The sequence below is a fragment of the Oryzias latipes genome, chromosome 10 (genome assembly GCF_053564925.1).
Source record: "Oryzias latipes strain Hd-rR chromosome 10, Olatipes_Hd-rR_3.1".
In the NCBI taxonomy this organism is placed as follows: domain Eukaryota; kingdom Metazoa; phylum Chordata; class Actinopteri; order Beloniformes; family Adrianichthyidae; genus Oryzias; species Oryzias latipes.
Window position 1 is genome coordinate 33,642,294 of NC_136246.1, and position 20,065 is coordinate 33,662,358.

A 20,065-nucleotide genomic window follows, 5' to 3' on the forward strand; every position below is an offset into this window, starting at 1 on the left:
AAAAAGATATGCTGATTATTAGGGCTGAAACGATTCCTCGAGTTACTCGATTACAAAAATTCCTCGAGGCAAAAACTCTGCCTCGAAGCCTCGTTAAATTCATATGACGCGCGGCGCAGGGATTTGATTGTGTCACACGGACCGTTTGTTCACACGGACCTTTTGAATTTAGTTGGCGCGATGGCGGAGAATTGATCTATAAATAAACGGCAGAAATTATCTAAAGTGTGGGATCATTACACACTTAATTAAGAAGAGAACAAGGTGCAGTGTCTCTACTGCAAAATAGAGCTGGCATACCACAACAGCACATCTTCCATGATTCAGCATCTGGACAGAAGACATCTGCGCGACCGCTGGAACCCCGACGCCTTAGGCGCGGGACCCGCGCGTGCCACCGGCAGCGAGCGAGGGGCGGCGTCAGCCGCTCCGCGCCCCCTCCACAGCGACCAGCGTGGGCCGCCTCGGCGGGCGGCGAGAGCCCGTAGCTGCGGTGTTCAGGCGACCGGGCCTGCTTTGAACACTAATTTTTTCAAAGTAAACGCTTCGGACCCCGCGGGACACTCAGCTAAGAGCATCGAGGCGGCGCCGAGAGGCAGGGGCTGGGACAGGCGGTAGCTCGCCTTTCGGCGGACCGCGAGGCTTCTTTAAGCATTGCAAAAATAACAAAAGCATTATTTTTACACGAAACATAAACAATGATAATGATCAAATATGTTTTTCTGATTCTTTCATTTTTAATGGCCTTCCATTTTGGTGTTGTGCCACCCTTTCAAAGTCTTCTGCCCCCCCCCCCCCATACAAAATGTCCTAGCTCCACCATTTCTCAAGACCAACTTAAAAACACCAAAAGTAACATTTGCATCAGAGCGGATCTTTAAAATCAAATGCTTGTTCATTTTACAACCACATCATTTTTGTTATGCATTATTTGTTTTGGTCGTTCAAAAACACACACAAATCGTTTTATCCGATTACTTGATTAATCGATCGATTAAGTGCTAGATTAATCGATTACAAAAAGAATCGATAGCTGCAGCCCTACTGATTATTAGCTGCAAGGCACAAAATGAAACTTTTATTCAGCAACAAAAAGTAGCACAAATCTACTTCACTCAGAGGCAGCAAATTTTCAATAGGTGCCAACTACTTTTGAGGCGCCCGTTTATGTAGATACTTGGAGAAGATGCCGTCCTCCACCCAAAATAATTTCCTGTCTCAACAAGTATCAGAAGAGACAGCTAGCAGCTTTAGGTCAGAAAAACTGTACCACTGAGAAATATCAGTGGGGTATTTTTTTAGCCTTTTAAACTGTTGTCTTGTTCAAGTAAAATCTCCTCATTAAGTTTAATGACTTTAATGGAGACTTTGCTTTGTTCTTCAAATAAACAGACACTTTTGGTCACTGTAATTTTCATCAGCGAGCCACCGTTCTGATTTGACACAAGAGGCTAACGATTTTGACCTTAGCTGCAGATATAAGCTTTGTTGGAAGTTGTGACCCTCCCTTGCAGCAATTATGTTAACATAAAAGCTATTCTTAATGATATGAAAAGCTGCTCACATCAAAAACATTTTTAGACAGATTTGTCTGCTATTTTTGATCAACTAAAAGGAATAGAAACAAAAAGAAAAATGCCAGTTCAGATTATTTTTCGTCACATGTAGTATTGTAGTACAACGGGGGACGACTGGTGTGTCCAAGACGAGTAGTCTCAGACCCCTTACAGTCTGGAAAGACTGGAAAGATTATATAGGTCAGGACAGGACTTAGCCTGGCGTCAGCTGGAGTTTGTTTTAAGCATCACATGTTTTTATATGTGTTAGTGTGATAGGGTAAGTGTACAACAAGCCACAAAATGGTTCACAGGTTCAGATACATTTTACTATGATGTCATCCAGTGTCCATCAACCCAGACTTTGTGAGTTTGATTTGAACAACAACAAATGGATGAAAAATTGTTAATTTGGATGCTTCTTGCAAGTTTCTTATCCCAGATGGTCATTAGCAGACTTTAGGAATGAAATAATGACTGTTTTTCTGCTTACTGCCAATTTTTTAGTTATTTTAGATCTTTGGAAGCTGTTTTAGAAAACATGTAGGTGTAGTAGATTTATCTGTTTGACAAAGTCATTCTGGATTAGCCATTTCAAAGGTAGTATATATTTTAATACAATAAGGTTAACATCAACAGTGCCAGTAAAATCCTTCTAAAAACAGGTATAACTTATAAAATGTGCAATTTTATGGTTATTCTTTACTAAAGATTTGTTATTTCCTTTGATATTTGTTAATGGTTTTCCATAAGTAGATTTTATTTTTAGACAACTACAGTATAAACAGGATTAAAGATGGTCAGTAGCGTAGAGCATGTTCACCAGACTCAGCTGAAACGTGAATCATAAACAGTCCTTCTTACATTATTAATCTCATCAGTTGCATAAACCGATGTAATAGAAAAGTGAAATAAGTTTAAATGTCTGCAGGAGGACTCCGTCACCTCGCTTCGCATGCCAAGTTTGATTTCTGTCAAATTACCAGGATTCGCTGACCGTGATGCACACTGAGAGCGTGTGATAAGACGGACTGAAAGCACAGACCATCCTTCCGCTGCCAATGTAATCCCACTAAATGTATGAAAATGGAGGCTCAGCTATTGTTGAAGTCAGCGTGCTGCCTCAGCATATACATCCTCTGACACCATTTGGAAGATGCACCCTGGGAGACTCTCTCGCTGGGACAAAATCCATTTCGATCCATCTCCCCTCTGGCACAGTGAGGGGAAGTTTGATTGATTTATCAGGCCTGCGTCTCCCCAGCCTCCCTTTAATGAGACAGTAATAGCCCACGGTCGGCCAGCACTCCACAGACGTAGAGAGAAGAAATGTGGACAGAATGTGAAGTACAATCAATTCAGCACACACACAGATGAAGAATGAGAAGAAAATGAGACATGTGGCCAAAAGGAAGATGGAGAGACAGAGCACATGTGCCGATGTCAGAAAAACAACATCACAAAGAAAACAAATACAAACATGACTGAAGGGATGAGAAAAAAAAAAATCAAGAACTTGGCTTTACGTTTACCCAAACCGAAGATCCACGCCAAGAGGAAGTAGTGAAACTTTGAAACAAAGGGTGAGGACATCCGAGGTGAACTGGCAGAGGCCAGCAATTCAAGTATCAATTCTCTGAGTTGGTCACTGCACCAGATGTTAGAACTTGGCTGTTATCGTCAGCACATGATCATTAGTGAGATTTGAAGCTGTTATGAGAAGAGGACTGCCCAGCTCACAGCAAGTCAGGGTCGGCACCACCGCTGAGGTTCGCCAGGCACAGAGAAAGTTGGAGAAACCGGTTCCAGTGGATTGCTATGGAGACTTGGTGGAGAGTCAAATAGTTTTGGTAGATGTTCATAGGGACTTGCTAGAAGGGCACAGACCATATAGTAGGGGTCTGACGCTAACCGCATCACCACGGTTAACCGCGACACCTCGCCCCCTGCTGGTTCATCACCGCGGTGATCAAAAATCCCACACCGTCACAGCTCTACCATATAGTAAATAATATAGTTTTATATAAATAAATAATATATAGTTATTATAATAATATAGTTTTAAAAAAACGGTAAAAACAGATACAAGTAAAAGATCGCAACAAACTGGAGCTGGAGGAAGCTGAACGCTTTTTCACTGGTCACTAAAACAACAACATACATGAAAACCACATTTATAATTGACTGAGTGACAACCGTAAGGTTTTGGTGGCAAGCCATTCTGTGCTGTTGGACTCTTCTTGATTGGTAGAAATTGGACTGTCTTACAGCTGAAAACATGGAATTTAAACTTTAAGAAATGATCAAGACTTCATGTTAGAGTGAACGACTTGAAAACAATCTTCAAACTAAAGTTTCTAAAGCAAATCGACATTATAGATACAACCCCAAATCAGGTCTTAGGACTCTTGGTCAATGACTGTATCAAAGACTTGGACTGAGTGAGTATGACATCAGCCATAGAAAATGGTTTTCTTTTGGCTCCAACCAAATTATGTAAATTCCGTCCCCATTTTGTAGTGATACAGAAACTGCCATGTTGGATCAAGAAATAGTCACAGTAACCAGAGATTGGTCCAAGTCGGTTTGGATCAGGAGTGAGCTTGTTGGAAGGCCACACCCCTACCACTTGAAAGAGTCGAGAGAATCTGTCGATCAAATGTTTAGAACATTTGACAGCAGACTACCTCCTTTTATAGAGGCATCTGATTGGTCATTTTATAACTTGAATAGCTTAAACTACAGAAAAAATGTCATGGAAAAAAAACAAGGATTATCAAGAACAAATTAAAAAAGGTATCACATCAAGAATGCTTATTCTGACCTATCGAATGACTGAGTAATAGCTGTTTCTTTCTTTAAGGAGGTCTATGGGATTTTGGCTTCTTGGAGCCAGCAGGTACTTCCTGTTTGGAAAGCAATGGTAAGGAGTCACTCAGTCCAGCTCTCTTAAACAGTCAATACTCCAGGCTTATGTTATATTCAAGTAAGACAAACAGTTCATGTCACGGGTTCAACTCAACAGATACTTATTTCCAAATCAATTCACTTTATTTATTTAGATTTTGTTTTTTTCATTTTCATGGTTTCCAAATAATTTGTTTATAAACCTCTGGTTACTATTCCAGGTCAAATCTCAAGCCTTTAGTCAAATCTTCGAGTCAAGTCAGAAATTCTGAGTCACAAGTCTGTTTGGGTCTTGTGTTTTAAAACAAGTCAAAACCAAGTCTTAAACATGTAAAGAAATCCACTTGAACAATTCTGCTTCAAACAAGCCTTGAGATTTTTCTTTGAAACGTTTTCTCAACATAGTTTTCATCTCAGTGTTAAAATTTAAGCCATGGCTTATGGGTACACAGTGTCATTTAAAAATACATTATTTGGAGATTCTGTGTCTTGTGCTTCCACTGTGCCCGTTAGATGTTGGTACTATGTGCATGACTTTGAAAAAACAAATTGTCAAACTTGTCAGGAGGCAACATCTTCTAATCCTAAACAAACCAAGTGAATAACTAAAAGTGGCAGCTTTAGCAGCTGCTAACTGCCTGTGGAAACCCAAAATAACCTCTGTGAGGAGTGAACCTGGAGCTGAGGCAGTGGACAGAGAGGAACCGACAGATCAGAAGTGGAGAGGAGCCTGGGGGAGACGAGAGATGGGGAAACAGCAGACAGACGGAGGCAGCAGTCAGAGCAGGCGGCTGCTGATTGCCAGCAGCAGTCGGTCACTGCAGCCTTTAATTAAAGTCACTCTCCTGGGTTCTTAAGCAACAGCTTGCAATTTCCACAGACAACAGCAGCATGGCAGCGGGCCTGGATGACCTGTAATTGTCTGTGGTGAGGGGGCGAGGGAGGCAAAAATGGCAGCCTCCCTGCCAACCTGTGATTTTCATGGGAATTAATGACAGCAACGGAAACATCATTTTCTTGGCACTTTGCCGCGGGGCATGAGGTGAGCCGTGACCTTTGTGTTCGCGTTGACCCTCCCTCGCCGCTGTCCGTTTCCATCTAAAAATACGAAACGCTGCAGAGCAAGAGACAAAACAAACCGCCCGAGGAGCTGAAAGGCAGGAAGTGAGCAAGAGTACTCGTCATTTTGTGTCACCGAGCTGACATTTGTGTCGTCAGAAATCCCTGTTGGGAGAGCGCTTTTAGGAAAAGGTCAACATTTTAAAGATACGTTGATCAGAAAATAGCTAAGGTTTTATGCAAATAACCATTGTCAGCAGCCGCCAACATTTTCCAGCTTTTTATTACAATCAGAATCTACATTTAATTCACATTTAACAGGATCTGTTGGGAAGACACTTCACCCTTTTACAGAGCTCCTTTGGTTCTGAAGAAAAGGAGCCATTGTTGTAGTTTGTAGTGAATCACAGAACCTGTGGTCATTTGCCAGAGTCTGTTGTGTACAGATTACTGAGATTATTGAAGGTCGCTGCAAAGAAAAGGGTCAAGTTTTCATAAATGTAGTGTATTAACAGTAATAAAAAAAGGTCAAAGAGCAACTGCTGACACAATAACACTAAATTAAGTTAGGACATAAAAAGGTATAAAAAAGGAAAGATATAAATACAAAAAAAAGATAGTAAGTTTAAAAAGATGACAGTGACGTTCCTTTGCTTGCTTCTTTTTTAAACAAATGCTCTGTCAGCAACTGTTAAATAATCAATAAACATATTAAACTGTTAGGCTTCAGCTCCAATTCATTTTTTGTTTAATAGGAGAACAGATTTTTGGATGATGTGATTTTGTCAGAACAGGTTTAGTAAGGTTTAAAGTTTCTTCAAATAAAGGTGTCATCGCATAAACAAAAGGGAAGACTTCAACTGATATACATTCATTTGAAAACCAAAGCTGATGGTCAAAGGGAGTCAGAAAAATGTCTGGACTGACAGGTTAAACACTTTAATAACTGAGCTGTCTCCAGTGACAACGAATAACACACACTATTTTTGAATTACAACAATTCTTTAACAGTTTACACAGCTGAAGTTAATTCCAGTGGATTCTGTGGTAGATAAAAGCAGCTTTGCATCAATATGCAACACTTTACAGTTATGAAGTGTTGCATGTCGGTGCATAGCTACTTTTCTTCTCATCAGAATCAGTTAGTTGACAGTAATAGTAGAAACACGCTACCCTCAAAGTGTGTTTGCATAGCAGCACAAAAACGATTTTCTTGGCTTCAGAATCCATTGGAATTGCATTTGTTGTGGACGCCTTCACGTTGTTGACCAATCGGATGGACGCCTTCACGTTCAATTGGATGCAGCCAAATTATGTCAGATGTTGGCCTCCTATGTAGACGAGGGTCATTTTGAGTATTATTTAAGTTATGTTGACTCTTATTTAAATTAAACTGTTGCAGTAAAATTGAATTGATGTTTTTGGTTGTTTTGCTATTTGTTCATGTATCGCAAGTTATATCGTTATCACAATATTGATCACTAATATCGCACATCGCAAGTTTTCCTCATATGGTGCAGGCCTAGTCTGAACCAAAGTTTGGGTCATAAACTCAAGAGTGGAAGTGGATGGACCAGAAGACTTTGTGAGATTATCAATTTGATTTAGGAAGGTCAGGCAAGAAGAAAGAAAACTAAGGTAAATTATCTTCATCATTACTCCATAGAATTTTTTCAAGGTACCTCGGTCACTTGAGTCCACCTGGGAAGCATGTTCTCGTAGAACCGAGGAGTTGCATCATAACAAACACAAGATCACAGCATACCACAAGAAAGACCAGATTGAGTCAGTGGGCCGCATGCACCCAGGGACCTCATTAGTCCAAGCAGACTGCTCTGTAGGCAACAGGAGTTCAGGCGGCCTCCTACCTGCTGAGGGTTCAGCACCTAAAGGCCAAAGCAACGACACGGGACTGAGCAGGGGGGACTCGGCTTGGGACTGGGAGGTTCAAAGGGATTGGGCTGTAACACGTTCCCGCCTCACATCAGAGTTTACGGAGGTCAGGAGCAGCTCTTCAAACATGAGCAGGCAGATCAAAGACTCCGCATCAGCTGACAGGAATGAGGACGGTTCATCTCATTGTGTATGCCGAGAGAGGCTGAAGTGGAGAGCTCTCTCAAGGACTGCATGTAACAAAGGTGCAGGCACCATTTAAGATATGAAAGCAAATTTAAATCAGACTGGGAGCTAATATTATGACTGCTAATTGAATTACATCAAACTGTGCTGCGTGGAAAATTACCCTTCATTTTACAACACAATAAGTAAACATGCTAATTTCTCATTTAGCTTGTTTCTTCAAAATGTGTTGATCTCAATGTAATCTAAAACAGATTTCCCGTTTCAAGGTAAGACATTAAGCCTCAGATTAGAGTCGTAATTGAAAAACATAGTCTTGATGCTTCATGGAGTAATGTAGATGAATGTAAACAGATTAACTAATTACTCAGATGTTTCTGACTTCACGTTACCTGACTAGAGCACAAAATCAAACTTCTGGAAGGTAAGTGACTTTAAAGAAGAGGAAAAATCACCAAAAACTAGCTGTGCTGTTCAGTCAGCTCGAGATCTTCAAGCCAAAAAAGGGAAAATTTATTTTGCATATATCCCTGTGACTCTTATATGCTGATGAAATCTGTTGACACAAAACAAAAGCAGCAGAAGCAGAGATTATGTTGATGAAGGATAATGGAGATTTTGACTCAAATTTGTTGACTTCAGTACGGTGGGTTATTTATTTCATGGCAAAACAACACAAGAGTGGAAAATAACCTTAAATAGACATCCATGTTTTATTTCTATTCCAAACAGGTAAACAAAATGTCCTGCACTTACAGGTAAGAGCGGGACATTTTGTTTATGTGCACCTCATATGCTGCACGTTAATAGCTTTCTCTTTGTGTGACTGCACAAAAGCGGTTGAACATTACCATGGGAACAGCTCAGGAAACAGAGCTGCTGACCAGACTGCATCCACATTTACATCAGCATGTTAGAACCAGGGTCACAACAGGCTGTGCAAAAATCCAGACAATGCTGGCAAAAGGCTTTTGTCCCTACCAGACGTTTTATACTTCAAAAAAATTAACCAACTGTCAAGGTACTTATGTAAAACACCTTTTTTAAAAGACACAAAACTAAAAGAAAAAGAAAGACAGCTTTGAGCCACTTCTGACAAAGATAAAAAGATTTGTTTCAAAGTCTGCAAAAATTCTCTTCTCTGCATCTTTTTAAGTAAAATCTTAACAGGGTGGAGGCAGGGTAATGGTTCAGAGGTGCACAATAATAATAATGGATTGGATTTATCTGGATTTATCACTCTTGTGTTGTTTTGCCATAAAATAACTTTTCCAAAGTTCTTAAACTTTGTTTTCCCAAAGTCCTTCCAATGTGTCCATTATTCTTTCATTCTTGGTGATGGTAACTGCTGTCGTAGCCACAGCTGCCCCGGGGCAGACTGACAGAGGCGTGGCTGCCAGTTTGCACCTACGGTCCCTCTGAACATCACCGGGAATTTAATATTTGCACACCACGCTGGAGGCAGGGAGGGTGAGGTCTCTTGGACACAGCAATAGTTGACTGGGGGGAGCGGGGATCGAACCACCGACCCTTCAATCATAGGCCGACCTGCTAAACCGCCAGATCCACTGCCGCTTGTGGTATCATAATAGATGTCCACTGGAAAATACTCCGACTTAAAGACCCACTCCAATGAAAATGGTGTTTTTAGCGTGTTCTTGTAGCGTTTCTCTCATGGTGGAGGACATACATAAAGACACTTAAAATAGCATTTCTAGATATTTCTTTATTCAAATCGCTGTCAACAAGGATTATACGAAAAAATGCAGATCTGAAAAGCTTCCAGTTGTTACATACAAACTACGAATGTCTCAAAAGATTCCCAAATACTGTTTCCTCACTTTAGAGCCAAGCCTTAAATTTCTTTTAGTAGTTACTTTTACCAGTATTCACTGTGTGGGGTCATGGGTAATATGTGTGAACAGAGGGGAGTGGGAAGGGTGGGTTGGGTTTGTTGTTGTTTGATTTGTTTTAAAAGTTAAAGCGCTTCAAGTTGGGCAGTGTGTAAGAATCACTTAAAAGGTTAGATTTGATTTAATTTTATCTGATTTGATCAGGCCCAATCACAAAGCTTCAGACATGATCTGTATTGGATATATATTTTATATTATTCTGATCGCAGCTGCATATTTCAAGCTTATTTCAAGTAAAGGCCCTACGAGAAGTCTGCATGTCATGAATGGATTACGACACGCTGCTGCTCTAAAGCGCAGAGGAATATGCCAGCCGTTTGAGCAGAAAGCACACAAAAACAATTCTGTAAGGTTAACAAGATATTCACAGATTCTGGCTGTTTTTGTTATGATTTCATCTGAAAATTAATCGCCTGGAGGCAGAATTAGGGAAAGAGTGTATTTTCTGCCAATCTGCCCCCCACTAATAAATCTGTTCTTATTTTCTCAGCATGTTTGAATTTGAGTTAACAGTAAAACACTAAAGATGTCTTCGTCCTCTGGCAGCAGCGGGGCTTGCTACCCCACTGGAGACCTCCCATTTTACCCGCAGCACACACTCTGCACCCCCACACCACAATACACAGGTGGGATTGGGGAGGGGTGACCGGTCTTCATCCACCTGGTCCTCTAAGGGCGGCCTGGCGTGTGGGGACCCTCCTAGCCGAAGCGGTGGCCGGGCGTGCGGTGTTAGGGGGTCGGTGGGCTGGAGGGGGTTACTGTGTAGCGACGGGGGGCAGGGAGCAACCAGAAGAATGTGTGTGTGTGAGAGTGCATGGCTGGGGACAGGACTGGGGGCTACCTTGCCAGTACCCGCTGGGGCTCACCTTTCCTTTTGCAGAGTGGGAAGGCAGCTGAGGGGGGGATAAAGGAGGAGGGGTTGAGGAGCGTGTTGGGAGAGGGGGGCTGTAGAGGGTAGTGTCGTGTGGGGGTAGGTAATAATAATAATAATAATGGATTGGATTTATCTGCGCTTTTCAAGACACTCAAAGCGCTTACAGTGTGTCCATTATTCATTCACTCCTCATTCATACTTGGTGACGGTAAGCTACTGTTGTAACCACAGCTGCCCTGGGACAGACTGACAGAGGCGTGGCTGCCATTTCGCGCCTACGGCCCCTCTGACCATCACCGGGATCATTCATGCACATTCACACACCAGTGGAGCCACACTGGAGGCAAGGAGGGTGAAGTGTCTTGCCCAAGGACACAACAACATTTGGCTGGTGGGAGTGGGGATCGAACCGCCAACCCTTCGGTCATTGGACGACCTGCTCAACCACCTGAGCCACTGTCGCCTAGTAGGGTAGCCGGTAGGGGTGGAGCTGTGGTTGCGAGGCTCCGGCTGGGAGGTGAGCTGTCCCCGGGTTCTCTGAGCGCTGGCCTCGTCCTCGGCCCACGTCTCGGTGTCCAGCGCCCGGTGGCTCCAATGGCCAATGGCCTTTTCCTGTGGCTGAGTGCTCCTTTCCTGTGGCCTGGGGGTCCTGACGCTGGGCTCGCCTATGCCTTCTGGTGCCAGAGGGGGCACTGGAAACGCTCCTGGTCCGGGCGTCTCCCCCTCTCTCCTAGTCTGGCTGGTCGGGCTGGGGAGGATCTGGTTCCCCTAACGATCACATGGTTCACTTTGGCAGCGTGCATGTAGCTCCACCCCCACGTGCACACTGCTTCCTGTCTGCTTCATCCCTCCTCCTAACCCACAGTCGATTGATGGACAGATACCTTCTGCTTATTTTCGTGTCAGAATATCACCTTTGATGTAATATTTGTCTTTCTGCAGATCTAGTATAAATGTTTCACAGCTTAAAATAATAACCTGTTCAAATCTCCTCCTCCCCTTTAATTGAAAGAATATGTATATATACTTAAAGCAGAAAATGTAACAAATAAATCAATAAAAATAAAAAAAGGGGTTTATACAAATTTATACCCTGTTTATCCAAAGATTCATGACCTCTTTTTGTAAAAGTAAAACCTGTCCAACACAAAAGGCCTTTAGCGCTCATCTGTTTGCTCAGTTGTTGGTCAGAACAAGTTAAAAAGAAGAAGAAAAATAATAAAATAAAATAAAATAACTGTTGTTGAATATATTCTGTCATTTGTATTTTTTTCCAAAGAAAGTAAAAGGATGGAGAAAAAAACCTGGATTAAACTCAGAAATCGTATTAGAAATGATCAAATCTGAGGTTTTCATTTTTTGGTCATGTCGCCCAGCCCTACGCTGAATCTGGAAGTAAAGCTTGGGAGTTTTTGAAATGACAGAAACAAAGAATCTAAACCCCTAAAGCAAATACACAGGGGTTTACAATCCTGCAACAGGCCCATTGTGCATAAGAAAAGATTTAGTCCAGAATCTTTGTTCAAAGGCAAAACTAAAAAGATTTTAATGATCAATGACACCTCACAGTGAACCCATGGCTGGTTGTTGAGCTTTCAATCACTTTAACATGAATGGATGAGTAAAAATAAATAAATCCATGAAGATGTTTTAAGGGAGCAGACCCCATGAATGTGCTTCCTGGGCATTGCACCTCCACCTTCACAGAGACCTGAGGACACATCCGCTGCTGCAGGCAGCAAAGTCAGACACGCTTTCTCTTTTTTGGCGTTTCAGCCGCTTCTCATTTTGAATCTGCCAACACTGCATCTACATTCCAATCGGAGCGTGTGACCCCGCTGCCGCCTCATCTCTGACAAAACAATCAGGTAAAAATGTGGCTGAAATGGCAGATGACTTGAGACGGAACAGCAAGACGGGAACACACGGACTGCAGGAAAATTGCCTCCTTCAGCACTTAAATAAAAGGCGGGAGGTCAGAAGACACACATGCTCAGACACACTAACCCCGCCCTCTGTCCACACTGTCATTCTGCCTCTCGGTCCAATTCAAAGCATCTTTACCAACACTTTTCTCACACACTGAAGATTTTAAAAACTGACTTACAAAGAGATTGCTGATGATAAACCGGTAATTCGGGTCGGTTAACTATCCAACGTCGGTTACGTATCCAACGTAAAGCATTTAAAAAAGCACAAACTTTCAAAAGACTTTGTAAAATGTATTTTTACATTTTATATCGAGTTGGAAAAAAACTAAGATGGTGTTTATTTTGAGAGAAAATGTATGCAGTGAATTTTACAAGCATGTTTAAAGTTTAAGGAGCATAAGAGCCTTTAAAACCTTCTAAAACTCTTTTAAACACCGAATAGTGAAATGGAAGCTAAAAATGCAGCTTCAGGACGAGTATGAATGCTCAGAGGAGAAGATCCATTTAGAACAAGAACGAGATGAGTGAAGATACTGAGACATGTTTAAAGTCATGTTGACATCTCCCCACATCGCTGACGTCTACTAAAGACCCACTATGATGAGAATGGTGCACTTAACATGTTCTCCTGGCATTTTTCTGTTGATGGAGGACATAGAGAAAGAAATTTAGCTCAAAATTGCATTTCTACGAGTTTCTTCATTGAAATGGTAGTGAAAAAGGAGCAGACAAAAATTTGAAAAAGAGCTCACTTGTGTTGTAGAAAATAGACTGGGCGGGGCCACAAGCTCCCCACTCTGCTCCATTCTGAAGCATCCCAAGGGCCTCAAACAAAGGCCTCAAAACAGCTACCTGTAAGTAAAGTAGTCGTCTTTTTGACAACGAATACAAGTTTACCGTAATTTAGTACTGAGCAGCAATTAATCTGTATCATCTAATAATAAATTCATAATCACTTGGAGAAAGATCCCGCTCCTTTGGGTGAATCTACTGTCTACATCAGGGGTCGGGAACCTATGGCTCGCGAGCCATATATGGCTATTTTGATGGTCACATGTGGCTCGCAGACAAATCTTTAATTATAGTTTTTTTTTTTCATTAGACCAGTCCTTCTCGGGCGCGATGCGATGCCAGAGGCGCGCAGTAGTAGCGGTGCTTAGAGAGAAAAATCTGCGCCAGCGCTATCAGTTACTATGATCTATTATTTCACAGAGTTTGTACCAGCCGGAAACTTGTGAATTGCCGTGCCTAAAACTGCGCTCCCGTCTCTGAGAAAGAGCGCGCAGATGCGGGGACGGGATGTGTGAGGAAGAAAGCAGAGGGTGGGGGTGAGGGGTTGTGGGGACAGGCAGCAGGTGAATCGCGCAGGGATTATAAAAACGTAAAACCCGCTGCCCGTCACTCACTGCAGCGTGTGAGTGTGTGTTTGGCTCCAGGTCTGCATGTGATCAGTCTTTCTCACATCTACAGAACATTCAGACCTACGATCACGTTTAAAGTCTCAACGCCTGCATGAAGCAGAAACTCACCACGTATCAACCAGACTAGACCATCAGCAAAACTACCACGAGAAATACTCATCATTTATTAGCAACAGCATAACAATGTTATTGAAAAGAATCCACAGACTTATTGTACTTTAAAAATGTTGAAATTAAATTAAATGCACACATTCACTTGTATATTTAGTTTTAAACAAATTGTCGCGGACTGAGTTTAACTTGGCTGTTGGGCCGCGTTAAAAGTTCTGGAGTTCATTGAACGCGTCAAGCAGAGATCTGATTGGCTCTCAGTTCTGTCGCTCAGCCTGTTGTTAGGTAGTTTGGACCAATGGGGTTCAGCTATGGGCCGAATAAGGGAAATGGGAGGGGCTGCAGCGGTAGCAGGGGAATATAAAGTTGGGAGAAGCGCTCTCGTCTCGTCTCGGCGGGAGAGATTCAGGAGTTGCTGAATTAATTGAACGGCGTTTGTTGCGGTCTGCAGTAATCGGAATAAAGAACTTTAAAAGAGGTTAAGTCTCCGTGCCTCAGTGTGGGGAAGGGACACTACATTATTGTATGGCTCTTTCGAAATTACATTTCAAAATATGTGGCATTTATGGCTCTCTTGGCCAAAAAGGTTCCCGACCCCTGGTCTACATGCTAAACCAGTGTTTTTCAACCAGTGTGCCGTGGGAGACGGTCAGGTGTGCCGTGAGAAATGACCCATTTTCACTGATCTAAAAACATTTCCCATCTCCAGGATCTAAGCTCTGTGTTCATCCAAACAGATCCTGATAATGAGTAGTTAGGAATATGAAAGATAAATATAAATAAATCAATAAATCACTATTTAGAAAGACTATAAAGTTCTTTTTATGTGAGGTTACATAAAATTGCATGTTAATAAACTGGAGGGAAAAAGAACTACCAGGGTAAAATGTCAAATTATTTAGGTGGAAATTATTACTGAAAACCAACTTCACTTCATTACATCTTTTAGAAAAAACATCTGCAACTTCCAGCTTTTTCTGCCACAATTATCACAAAAATGCACGTGAGATTGCAGAGGGGCTGTAGATCAATACAGACTATAGAGTTTCTCCTTTAATTTTTTTAATGCTTGTGTGCCGTGGGATTTTTTCAAGGATGTGTGTGCCTATGCCCAAAAAAGGTTGAAAAACACTGTGCTAGATACACAAGCGTACACAATACAAGACCCCCCCCCACACACACACACACACCCACAAGAGCGTGTCACTAGTGTTCATTCATGTAGCATTTGACTGATGAAACAGTGGGTACATACCACCATATTTAAGGGGCTCCAGACAGAATTGGAGAATAAAGCTGCTGGACTTCCAGCAGAAACCAGGAAGTTCAATAAAAGTGTTGATTTGGAGCCGCTGGTGTGGTTAGACACCGACTACTCTATGATCCTGATGTTTAGCTAATTAGCTGGCGACACATAGATCGCTTTAATGTCCGACAATATTTTCACAGGACGTGGCGTCCTAGAGTATACAACAAATACTCAGGGTGGAACGATACATGTAGTTGAACTGAACTGTTTTCATAACCGGTTCGGTTTACTTCTGTACCGTTTCGGTACGTTTTTTCTTTTTTCCCCGCACATACATTGTAACGACCTAGCTGCTTTGTCACTCGTAGCTGGGAAAAGAGAGCCGGGCTGCCAGTTAACTAGCTGCGGTGACTGTCCTTGCCCCCCCATACTCCACTCGCCCTCAAACAGTCTCAGAAAAATAGATTGCTCCATCTCCTGTCCAGCATTAAAACCCACTAATAATGAAAACACGAACACCATAACATGAACCTCACTCCTTTTCATAGCTCTCTCGGTGATGGTGAAGAATTCAACACACACAAGAGTTCACATTTCCCATGAGTCTTAGTGGCTATAGGCGGGGCTAACCCCTGGTCGCCACTGTATTAACTTTGCGCCGAGGCGGAAGTAATGTTAGCCGTGAGTTTCCTCCTAGGGCTGTGACGATAACCGCATCACCGCGGTGATGAGGTCATCACCGCACTTTTTTTTTTTTTTTTTTGAAAGTTCAGCATATTGTGCGTGATAGGAACTATAATAAACACATTAAACACATTCATCTTTGCTGATAATTTCATTTTTCTGCTAGTCCTGTGTTCAGAATTTCCTTCAGACTATTCTCTCCTTCTCTCCCACCGCGCCTGTCACTGTCTGTCGTAGGCGCGCGCTCTCAGTGCCTCTGCTGCATGCGGCTCCCTTTAGTAAATTACTAATGAATCCCTGCTGATCTGCAGAAACTATGTCCAAGAAAGCGACACTGATTGAGATTGTGGCTAAAAACAACATAATCACAACAAAAAGACCACTGGGAACACTTTGAAAATAGAACAACATATGATCCAAGTGGAAATTTAAGTTTAGGAACCATGATACAACCTGCAGTACCGGAAATGACCACTTGACGCTGAAAAGGGAGTCAGTGTTTGTTCACTCTAATGTTGAATCTCCCAACAAAAGGTAAAATCCGGTTTTAAAATGGAACTTTGGTCTCAGTGGCTAGATTTACTCTGACTGACGTACAGGAAGTAGATTTAATGAATGTCTAAACTGGACCATAACAAGGAGAATAACTGGAAGTGTGGCTGTTAATTGGCAGTCATTATTCAGTCCACAGCCGTCACGAGCTGCTAACCATGACCAAACAAATGAAAAAGAAAACAATGACTCAGCAGATGCAGAAAGACTTGTCACTGATCTGCCTCTCCACATTCATTCAGTAAGCCTCCAGTCACATGTCTGCTATAGAAACACAAATCACAAATAGATCTCCTTTATAATAATGTCCAAACCAACACTACTGGCAAGTTACTACTGCATCTTCTGCAGTCTGTTTTACAAATTAACACAACAATAAGATAAAAGTACCAAAGGTGAAGAAAATATAGAAATGGGAGACAAAGAAAAAACAAAATATGGAACATATTATTAACAGGACTAAAAATAATAATTTTTCAAACATGACCACATCTCTTTTCAACTTCCTGTGAACAACCTCTGAGCAATTAAGTCTGTTTTGTGTCTACAATCACTCAGCTGTCACTCCTAAAACCGTGTTGCAACCCACCTCCTCCTGGGAGTCTCAGCTTTCTTAGCTCCTCAAGATGATGTAAACTCTGGGGAAGTTTTCTCACACACCTGAAACACCTTCAGGCTCCCTTCCAGCAGCATTTTAAGCCTCGCACCAAAGTTTTGACTACGTGTCACAAAAACCATATTTGAATCTTCAACTGTCCTGTCTCTAGTTTCTCCTACATAACAGTTTAAGAGACAATATTTACTCATTTTGCCTGTTAGTTTTACAAACATTAGTTTTGTGGAGAGTATTTAATTCTCACAGTGTGGGGCTCAAAACAGCCGACTCACCTCAGTGTTACAGTGTTTTTAAGATATTCATCCGACCTGAAGATGCTCACAGTCCTCCGTGTCCTTTGGGACCTGCACCTTGACCGCAGACCTCCACACTAGTCTGGATTTCCTCCCACCCATCTTCAGCATCGCACCATCTTCATTCCACAGAATCATCTGCACTGTACTCCCATCATGCAGCGGTGCTACATCTGCTCAGTTCCACGGCACACCTTCCTCTGGATATTACATCGCACTGATCCTCAGGGCTATTGCATTTTTGACCTGTCACAGGTCAGAGGTCACACTTATGTTGAGGCTGCAAGCCGGTCACACTGTTAGGTCCAGTCAAGAAGTCCTAGATGATTTTTTCACCTGTAATCCAGAAAAAAAGTTAAAAATTAATAAACAAAAATTACCCAGATTATGTCAAATTTGACAGACATCTATTTATATTATTACTCTGGTTTTATTTTTCTTACCCCAACATTTTCAGTGTAATTTAAAAAAAAATGAAAGTTTTAAACATTACAGCTAAATGTTTTCAAGTCTGTAATGATATATGTTAACACACAACAATAACTCTGGTCACAAACTAAAAACTACACAACTTTTCTGAGTGTTTTAAAATAAAACATTTGTTTTTAGTGTGATATCAAAAAAAAAAAAAAAATACCCAGCTGAGCTAGCATTAGCATTCAGCGCTAGCGAACTAAAACTCACCGGAAATAGTGTCTATAAAGGGTCCTATTGACCAGCGGTAAGATGTTTTTTCGAAGAAACGTTCATTTATCTTTTATAAGTTTGTTCAGTTCCGTCGGGACTTTTTGGTTCCGTAAAAACCTGAAAAACGTCTGGAAGTTTCGCTCGCGTTTCCTCCAATGACCAACAGAAGAAGCGGGCCGGGCAGCTGCGCCTGGTTGTATTTGGGGGCGGGACTTAACTGCTAATAACGTAGGATAATTCCTTCTGTCAATCATTTTCTCGAAAGTTCATTGGAGGGGAAAAACTATTCCGGAAGTCAAACATCCAGACTTTTTTTTTTTTTAATTATTTTTTTTTTATTGTACATTTTTCAATTTATAGACATTCACAGTCACTTGCACAATAAACAATTGTTAATATCTAACACACATATAAGATCGAAAAAACAAAAAACAGTAATATTTTTAACAATGTGTGTACCTTTTTTTTTTTTTTTTTTTTTTGTAGATGCTCATATACAAACCAAATTAGGGTGAACAAACGTTATAAATGCACATATAGAAAAAAAAGAAATAAAAATGAAATAATAGGCAAAGGCAAGGCAAAAACAATTCAAAATAATAATACTTTTGATATATTCTGATAAATGACTGTAGTTTTCTTGTTTTTGTTAGGAATGCATTTAAGACACTTATAATAATCAGAAAAATAATTCAAAAAATACTAAACAAAGGGCATGTTTTTTTCCATTTACATAAATGAATGAAATGTTTGCATAAAATAATAACAACATTAATGACATCAGATATTCCCGGGTCCAGATTTTCCATATAGAAAAGAACATCACATAAGGAAAAAAAGGGAATATTTAAAATTTTGAGTGACAACCAATTGTGTATATCAGACCAAAATATTTTAACCTGGTTGCAACTGTAAAAAAGATGTTCTAATGTTTCAGTTTCAGATGAACAGAATATGCATGGTTCAGATTCAAATTTGAATCTTTTATATAAAAAATCTCCAACAGGGTAAATTTTAGATATTATTTTAAAATGCGTTTCTTTCATTTTAGGTGGAAGTGGGTACTTTGTGTATAAAGAAAAAGATTTGTTCATTTGGGTTGTTTCTAAGTCGCATCTATTGTTTATACTAAAGTTGCAGAAAATTAATTGTTTAAAGGTTAGAGTTATTAATTTATTGTTGCCTTTTTTATCTTTTAGGGGAATATTATTAATTTTTAGTTCCGAAAATTGTGGTTTGATTTCATTGTATTGTAGTATGTTATGAATGAGATTAAGTAGAGGTATGGGAATTGCTTTACAGACTTTGTTATAACAGTTACTAGAATCCTTAATCTTGTATTTAGTTACAAACTCATAGTATGATAACAGCCTTCCATCAGTACGCAACAAGTCAAGAACAAAACACACACCATTATCATACCATTCAGACATAAACAAGGATTTCTTGTTTACAGTTATAAATCTGTTATTCCACAAAACAGTGTTGTGAGGGGAGAAGTTATGGTTGAAAAGCATCTTCCCAAATTCTAAGGCTTGCTTATAGAAGTTTGATAGTTTTATTGGTATTTTTGATGTATTATAATCACACTTCAGCAAAAACTCCAGTCCCCCGACCTTACCGAAGAGTTTGTTTGGGATATGATACCACATAGAATGAGGCTGGGAAATACAGCCTTTTAACCATTTCATTCTAAACGCTACAATCTGTGATTCAACATCTAAAGCTTTTAAGCCGCCATTTTTATAATCTCTGACCAATTGTGATTTTCGTATATAGTGAGTCTTATTTTTCCAAATAAATTTAAAGAGAATAGAATTAGACAACTTGATGTTTTTTGGGGATGTATATAAGTCAAACATCCAGACTTGTAAATAAAAAGTAGAATTCCTCAAATGTAAAACAATCATTTTTTTGTATTATTTATTTTAACATTTTATTTGGGGAAAATTTCTGCTTAAAATTTATTTTAAAAGCACACATCATTTAAAAAAACAAAAAAAGCGGTGACTGCTGGTCTGTGATGCTGTTACTGAAGGAGCGTCACTAAACTCAATAGTCCTTTTTTCAAATGTAAACATTAAAAGTTTTTTCTATGTTACAGCTTCACCAAGAAAGTCTCTGGAACTTTTT

At 40.6% G+C, this 20,065-nt stretch overlaps 1 long non-coding RNA gene across 1 annotated transcript in view; it reads right to left on the minus strand.

Moving 5' to 3' along the window:
* Nucleotides 1-19,798, minus strand: part of LOC110015804 (uncharacterized) — a 144,917-nt gene extending 125,119 nt beyond the window's left edge. The window contains exons 1-2 of the long non-coding RNA XR_002874040.2: nt 17,930-19,798; nt 17,225-17,581 (exon numbers count right to left, since the gene is read on the minus strand). This is a non-coding gene — a long non-coding RNA (uncharacterized LOC110015804). The remainder of the gene's footprint in view (nt 1-17,224; nt 17,582-17,929) is intronic.
* Between the last annotated feature and the right edge of the window lie 267 nt (nt 19,799-20,065).